Below are 9,215 nucleotides of genomic sequence, written 5' to 3'. Positions count from 1 at the left end.
GAGTGAATACGTCTAATTGTTTGGTTTTGCACTTTCAGGCTAGTCACTTGACATTTTGTGAGAGGAAATGGTTTACTGCATTATATATGCACTATACGTATCACCATGAAGTTGGGATGTCTTCATAAAAAGAAAGAAAGAAAAAATAATAACGAAAAAACTATTAATGCCACAATCAATCGTTTATGAACTTATGAATAGAACACTCCCACAACATTAACTGCTTATCACCTTCACAGATGGCCTCTGAACAACAACGTTCGTCGTTCGCCACCTCCTTTTGCACACACTTGCAATTCTGGGATATTCAAAGACCATTTCTTTCCAGTATCTCTTCGACAGAACCCCTCCATCCACATCCAGTCTTCTTAACATTTCTCGATGAACACTCATGCACGTGATTCCTCACACGGATGTTCATGTCGGTACTTAATTATGTTCCCTTGTGGTGGGGTAGTGCCGGCAGTGCACCTCACGAGCGGCACTGTAGACATGACTTAAGATTCTTTGGAGAGTGCCTCCGGCCCTCAGCTGCCACCTCTTTCTTCCATCTTACTTTCCACACTCTTCTAACAACTGTTTCTTAGTGGAAATGCGAGGTTGCCCTCCTGTTACTCCTTTGTAACCTTTTATTCCCAGTTTTTCTTTCACCGCTGAAGGACCTCATAGGTCCCAGCGCTTGGCCTTCCGTCTAAACTGTATATGCTATTCAGAATAACGTTCTATTAAATCAAACCAGTTACATGCAAGGTAACCTTGATAATGAATGTGGGTCCCACCTTATTCGAATTTCAATGTAACTTAATTTGGTTGGTCATGAGGTGTTTTTTTTTTTCTCTTCTTTTGTGAGGTCCGTAACTTTGGTGTTGAAAGCTGTGTGCTTGATCTCAATTAGTGTTGTTCGCTACCTGCCATAGAGGTTTTGGATGTTTCATGTAAGCCAAAACGTACCTGTCATTCTTTGGGGGCGTTCTAGTCCTTGTGTGCGACACAATTACTGTTATAAAACAATGAAGTTGCCTCAATTCTAGAGCAGGTTATAAAAGATCTGTAGAAGTGGAATGATAGGCCTACGCTCCATGAACTTATCTTCATGTTAATACAACTGCATGTGCATATGGAGGTCGAGCTTATGTTCCCCGGGTCCTAAGTTCCCCGGGTCCTATGTTCCCGGGTCCTATGTTCCCCGGGGCCTATGTTCCCCAGGTCCTATGTTCCCCGGGTCCTTTGTTCCCCGGGGCCTATGTTCCCCAGGTCCTATGTTCCCCGGGTCCTTTGTTCCCCGGGTCCTTTGTTCCCCGGGGCCTATGTTCTCCGGGGCCGTCCCCGGTTCCTTTGTTCCCCCTGTCCCACGTTCCCCGGATCTATGTTCCTCGGATCCAATGTCGTCTGTTTTAGGCCCGTGCCCTGTTTCATGTTCAACACGCATTTATATAATCAAATTATTGTACAAATTCAGTGGAAACATCACTTATTCTAATATTGATTGGGTTAACTTTCTTATCTCGGATCACGGAAAAGCATAGCTTTTGTTTCATTGACATTCAAAGGTAATTTGTTTGATTTAAACTGGTCATATATTATCGCCATCTTAAGCTATGTTTCCATGTATAAGGTGCGGTAGCTTTAAAATTGCCGCGCTGCCGCATTCCAGTTTCCATGTAGCGGTAAAATCATTCCAGAAGTCATGGAAACAGTAATTGAAGTCCTTGACGAAGTTATTTTTGCCGCAGCCACAGTTGTTACCATAACCATATACATGGAAACACCTGCGCAGGAGAATATACGTTTTGGGTCGCTGGTGGGTTGACCTGGTATGCCATAGACATTGGGTCAGGTAACGGTATGAAGCACATGATGCACCCATACAAGCCGAAAACAGGCCACATAGGCTCAGGGGAACATATGCCCGTAACCTGAATATGATTGCGCGTTATGCAACTGCAAGGAAGCTTCCCATTAAGAGCAAAGACGAAATCATATATCTAGATAGCATTTTTGTGATACGAATCGTCTGTTTCCTGTGTTACACTGTAAAGAGCTGTCTCTCTCTCCTCTCTCTCTCTCTCTCTCTCTCTCTCTTCTCTCTCTCTCTTATTAAAAGACAAGAACGAACGCATAGGACAGTGAAAAAGGGGTGTGAGTCAATTTATACGTATCCTGTTTTATTTTGGTTCGATGGGCTTCCGTTACTGTTGTTGTTGCTGCATTTGTTGCTGGCAGCTGGTTTTTTGTTGTTGTTGTTATTGTTGCTTTGGAAGGCACATTCTTACAGTATGTGAACAAAAACCACACAATGTAAGTGTCTTAGAAATAAGGCAAATGTAACCAAAAATTGACTCTGTTAGACCACCAACTTCCTCCTACTCCGGAATAACATCCTGGATTAACTCAAATGACTATTCTGTCTTTCCTAGAACCGGAAGCAGCGCCTAGCCTAGTTATACATCTACTCAATATCTCGTTGAAATTCATCAACGTTACCAAAGATATCTTGCTTGATTTAAAACCTCTTCTCATTTCTTTACTTCACACTATTTTTTTATGACAAAAGACAGTGATACAAAATGTTTTTTTTTCTGAATTATAAAGAATTACGACCTGTTACTACGAGCAAGGATTTAACCACACGCAACTCATATATATTATATAATATATATATATATATATATATATATATATAATATATATCTATATATATATATATAGATATAATATATATATATATATATATATATATATACATATATATGTATGTATGTATTATGTATGTATGTATGTATGTATAATATCCAAACAGCCGGATATACATCACACACTTTGTGCTTATGATTATGAATGAAGTGGAACGTACCTAAGTGACAACACACTAGATCGTTTTTCCTTTATGGATTCATATTTCGTTGCTGCTTAGATATGCGAAGGTGGTTCGTGCATCTCCGTTCGAAATCATTCGACTTTCACAAGGCTGGAATTCCTTTGCCCTCAAGCAATGGAGATTCGTGGGGTCAAGGTAATGTAGGATGATGAGATCTTCGAACATTGTTGACTATTCAACACGCATGCAGTAAGGTCAAGACACCGCCAACCTCTGATGATCTGCACGAGGAATCGTTTTTGCATTGGCATGCGCAAAATTCCATGAAAATAACAGATCGGCCAACGCCTGTGACAAAGAATTCGTGGTGAGCTAAAAGTACCAGATGATCACAAACACATCTGGTACTGTTGTCAGCTCACTAGGTGTCGCTAATTCGCGTTTTTCTGATCACGACAGGAATCTAAACCTTGAGAAACCCTTGCTACCTTACTGTTTATGAAGCCTGGTAGCCTTTTGTAATAGAATCATAAGAGCGAAGGATGTCGAGAGCCAAACGGAATTTTCAATGACCCTTTTCAACTTATATATATACTTGGGTGCCTGTGTCCTAGATATGACCCAGGAATTGGCTAGGCTTCCTGCACTATTTTTAGAGGGAGAATCAAACGATGTGTATGATAGGACACATTACTTCTCTCAGTTAACAGCAGAAAACTCTCAACATTTAAAGAATTTTGTTCACCAAATGGTAAAAAGGTACAAAGTCAGGGAATCGCAATAAAAACAAAGAAACATTGATAATAAGCACTGAAAAGGTGTGTATGATACTGCATAGCATTATTTCTCAGTCAGCAATAGAGAAATGTAGACCGGTAAAAAGTGCAAAACTATGGCATCTCCATAAAAGAATTCCATACAGTTAAACAAAATAAATGCAACATCCGGCATACAATAAAAGAAATTGCCTCATTAAAAAAGAAGCATAAATGTTTCTTACGATGAGACGGAAAAAACTACAGAAATAGTTACTGAACTCTTTAGCAGACGCTTGGAAATGTTCTCATAATCAAGGTACTTATTTCCCATTAGGAGGTAGAGGTTCCAATGTCTCACTTCATTCCTTAGTCCGCAAAGACTTTTGCAGATGAAAAAATCAAATCAGAATTCTCGTAGTTGTTGCTGCATTCGATTACATTTCCAAAGGATTCCACCTCAGTTTCATCTTTGTAAATAACTGTCACGTATTATCTGCACTCCCCTGGATTTCCACTCCCCCGTCATTATCATACGTATGATAAACACACAATTTATTATCGTACGTCTGGTAAATACTCCTCCAGTCCTTGTTATACGTACAGTATGCACTCCCTCTCCGATATCGATATATCAACTGAATGTGTGCTTTTCTATTTGATGTATGTGCGTGTGTATGTATCTACTAAGTGCATATGATTACATGTATGTTTGGGTACATTTATGTATACAAACATGCGTTATTTAAGTAAATAAGTCGATTTCTCTCTCTCTCTCTCTCTCTCTCTCTCTCTCTCTCTCTCTCTCTAACCTGTTTTACTGTAGTTCATTTTAAACACCTGACAGTTTGTTCATTGGTTACCAATTAGTCAATGACTGTCGCCATTCTTGTTTACATGCTGGTAATTGTTGTTTTCGCAGTAAACAATCATCCTGAGTTCTTTGAATGTTTTTGCTTATATGCTGGTAATGTCTAAAATACTATTTATTTCGAGATGGAACAGTGGCAAGGGGCATTTTCCTGTTTACTGGTTGGATGGCTGATATAAATTTCGATTCACCCACGAGTAAGGGCATGGGAAAACATCAGAGCCAGCATTGTTCATTTGAAAAAAATTTCAATTTCCTGGGCCACCATTCCTATCCTGATGGCATGACGGATAAAGGAAAAAAGCAAATTTTCGTCGTGCTTGCAAGTCATTCTGCTACAGGTGCAGGTTTTGAGGTGGAATGCAAAAGAAGTAAACTACATCATCAAAGATATTCATGAAGGTTCTGGGAAAAGTAAAGAATCTCGAAGTATATACGTGTGGACATCACGGAATTGCGGCCACCATTTTGCTCATCAGTAAACGGTTTTATTGGAGAACAGTTGAAGCTGATGTGTCTGTTTATGTGAAACATTTGCTCAGTGTCAAAAAATAAACACAAAATTGTCAGCTGAGGCACCCAAATCGCGCGCTTCCTACACTACGAACCTGGAAATTTGGTTCTTTTAAAGAGTCTGAAACGTTTGGGTAGAAAGGGTGGTAGAGAACAAGCTCCATGGAAAGGTCCTTATAAAATGGAAAGGCTGTTAAGGCGGCCATACACGTACGCGACTGGCATGGGGTTTGTCCTGCCGGGATTAGCGCGCGCTCCAGTCCTCTTGGGTTTTGCCCATACACGCAGAGGACTTGCTCTACACATATTTTGTGAGGGCAGAGCTAATATGTAGTGGCCGTGTTCCTTTCAGTCCTGTAGTGTCCTGATATGGTGAGTGTTTTTAAATCATGGCACCAAGTAAAAGGAAGATAAGTGCAATAATGATAATAGCACTCCTGCAAGACGAATACGAGCATGAAATATGCCAGAAAAATTGTAAAGTATGGGTGAAACCATGGCTAATAAAGAGAGATTTTACCATATGACTTAAATGAAAGAATTAAAGGAAAATAACCCGGAAGATTATAGAAATGATTTAAGAATGATTGATGATGGTTGGGGTGTTCCTAATTTTTATTGCTGCTTCAGGTACAGTAATCGGGTAACGGAATCCATTCATATAGTTTAGGAGGACCTCTGAATATACAATATGCTTTTCAGCTTTTTCATTTTATTTAACCAACGCAAAGTTTTACCTGCATTTCAGACTGTTTCTCTCTCTCTCTCTCAAGGTGATATGGAATGCATCATTCTTATACATACTTTACTTCGTATAACAGGAATCTAAGTTGACTCTGGAGATGAATGAATTGAATATCGATGAAAGGTGTGATATCGATCACTATGGACAGATTTCCTCTCAAATGTTTTACTCGTGAAATTCACAGTCGTTTAAGAATGTTAATGTTTTTATCGCCACGTTTATCCTTTAAAATGTTTTACAAATTAATTGTAAAACTCATTTATATTAGTCAAAAGATACCATGAAAGGCTGGCAGTTTTGGCTTTCACAAAAGCTGTTTGCATCTTTATTTATTTATTTTTTTTACATAATTCCAGTAATTGCTCATAAGCTGCTTGTCTTTTTAAATAAGAAAAAAAAAAAAAGAAATGTGCTCACATTTAGTATACGGTCTCATCACTAAATCACTCGGTGACGACAGCCGCAATAAATAAGCAGTCCCGTTTAATTATTGTGTCAAATTCTTCACTTTATTTGAGGATAAGTATTTGTCGTATTGCATTTCAGTAATGATAAGTACTCCGTTCAAGGTTAGAATGGAATCGTGAGATAAATACTTGACTGACTGCGACATCCTTTCACAACAGCAGTAGGTACTGACCCGACTCCCACGGGGAAATAAGCAAAAGCAGGATTTGTGCAATCTGAAGCCATTTTTCGAGGGAAGCGATGACCATACAAATGAAAGCGACCGAACAAATATATCTAAAGAACGAGTATATCCCGAGCCAGAAATGCAAACTGCTACTGGAATGTGGATACCCAATATTCATCTCACTCACGAAGACAGGCTTTTAATCATGAATAACCAGTGGCTGAATAAGATCATAGCCGTTGCACAATCCTTGTTGCATAAGCAACATTATGATAGTAACTGGGGGATCCAAATTATACGTATAATAAAGACTGAGGAGTTTATATTCTACGGGAGTGCATATTCAACGTTACGCCCGATCCCTGAATGAAGTAGTCTGTGGGATATAAGGCTGAACTCCTGAAAAGCAAAAACACTACTGATTAGCAGATCTCGTACAGATTTCCATCTAATCCCCTCTTCAGGTAGGGGGAACTTTGCTGAATGAGTCTGAAACTTTAACTATTACCTTACTTTTGATGATGATCTAATATATGCATCAGCAAATTACTCACGAAAGTTAGGTATTGCTCTTAACACTGTTCTCCCGTGTGGACGTCTGCTTTTGCCAGAGATTTATCACTTATAGATAGAATGGATCGTGGTGGTAGGTTTCTGTTTTCTAATAGTAACAGTCATGAGTTGGACCATCGACGGATGGTCTCTCGTTTGCCCCTTTTTCACAAGTGGTATTTCAGCAGTGATCTTTTACTTTTACAATTGATGCCTGATCCTCTCTTCCTGTCGAGAGCAACCAGATTAGTTGAACAGCAGCACCAATCTGCAGTAAATGTTCCTTGGTGTCGAACTTCTCAGTTCCAGAGGTCCTTTATTCCTTATACCGTTGGACTCTGGAACAGTCCTCCTGAGGAGGTGATGCAATTATAATTTCAAACGTCCAAGTGAAGTTGCGATGCATGACTACCCTCATGCTAATCTTGTATTTCCACACATTTTGATCTATTTGTTAACTTATTGATTTCTTTTTTCTTTTTAATAAGTGAGATCTCTTCTTTCTTCATTTCCCTCTACTTTCTCCTCCTCCTTATCGATCACCATATTCTTTGGGAACTTGAATTTCAAGTCAATGGCCTCTGTGGGCTTGTTACACAAGAGATAGGGTTCATCTTCTGAATAAATAAAATAATAATAAGAATAAAATAATAAATAATAATAATAATAATAATCATAATAATAATAATAATAATACTTAGGAACCAGACCCTCTCTCAAGCATACTTTATTAAAAGTAATGGCTACTTCAGCAGCGTTAAGCTTGTAGAGATTCTTCTCTATTTTTCGATTAGTGACTTTTTCCGTATTACTACTACTACTACTACTACTACTACTACTACTACTACTACTACTTCTACTACTACTACTACTACTACTACTACTAATAATAATAATAATAATAATAATAATAATAATAATAATAATAATAATAATAATAATAAACACATGGGCAGTGCCAGTAATCAGATACAGCGCAGGAATAGTGGAATGGACGAAGGCAGAACTCCGCAGCATAGATCAGAAAACCAGGAAACAAATGACAATACACAAGGCACTACACCCAAGAGCAAATACGGACAGACTATACATAACACGAAAGGAAGGAGGGAGAGGACTACTAAGTATAGAGGACTGCGTCAACATTGAAAACAGAGCACTGGGGCAATATCTGAAAACCAGTGAAGACGAGTGGCTAAAGAGTGCATGGGAAGAAGGACTAATAAAAGTAGACGAAGACCCAGAAATATACAGAGACAGGAGAAAGACAGAAAGAACAGAGGACTGGCACAACAAGCCAATGCACGGACAATACATGAGACAGACTAAAGAACTAGCCAGCGATGACAATTGGCAATGGCTACAGAGGGGAGAGCTAAAGAAGGAAACTGAAGGAATGATAACAGCGGCACAAGATCAGGCCCTAAGAACCAGATATGTTCAAAGTACGATAGACGGAAATAACATCTCTCCCATATGTAGGAAGTGCAATACGAAAAATGAAACCATAAACCACATAGCAAGTGAATGCCCGGCACTTGCACAGAACCAGTACAAAAAGAGGCATGATTCAGTGGCAAAAGCCCTCCACTGGAGCCTGTGCAAGAAACATCAGCTACCTTGCAGTAATAAGTGGTACGAGCACCAACCTGAGGGAGTGATAGAAAACGATCAGGCAAAGATCCTCTGGGACTATGGTATCAGAACGGATAGGGTGATACGTGCAAATAGACCAGACGTGACGTTGATTGACAAAGTCAAGAAGAAAGTATCACTCATTGATGTCGCAATACCATGGGACACCAGAGTTGAAGAGAAAGAGAGGGAAAAAATGGATAAGTATCAAGATCTGAAAATAGAAATAAGAAGGATATGGGATATGCCAGTGGAAATCGTACCCATAATCATAGGAGCACTAGGCACGATCCCAAGATCCCTGAAAAGGAATCTAGAAAAACTAGAGGCTGAAGTAGCTCCAGGTCTCATGCAGAAGAGTGTGATCCTAGAAACGGCACACATAGTAAGAAAAGTGATGGACTCCTAAGGAGGCAGGATGCAACCCGGAACCCCACACTATAAATACCACCCAGTCGAATTGGAGGACTGTGATAGAGCAAAAAAAAAAAAAAAAAAAAATAATAATAATAATAATAATATAGTTTGTGCTTTATAAAGACGCTGTGGATGACAGTGATCCAGATAAATTTGAAAGGTGTCAGCACTACCCGGTTGTTTTAAAGTTTCAGAAAAAAACAGCTGCTATACATCTTTATAACTTTTGAAAGCATACTACCAACAGAAATGGCGCTTCGTATAATTGCAATTAA

This window comes from Macrobrachium nipponense, chromosome 45 (assembly GCF_015104395.2).
Source record: "Macrobrachium nipponense isolate FS-2020 chromosome 45, ASM1510439v2, whole genome shotgun sequence".
Taxonomy (NCBI): Eukaryota; Metazoa; Arthropoda; class Malacostraca; order Decapoda; family Palaemonidae; genus Macrobrachium; species Macrobrachium nipponense.
Note: the sequence above shows the minus strand (reverse complement) of the source record.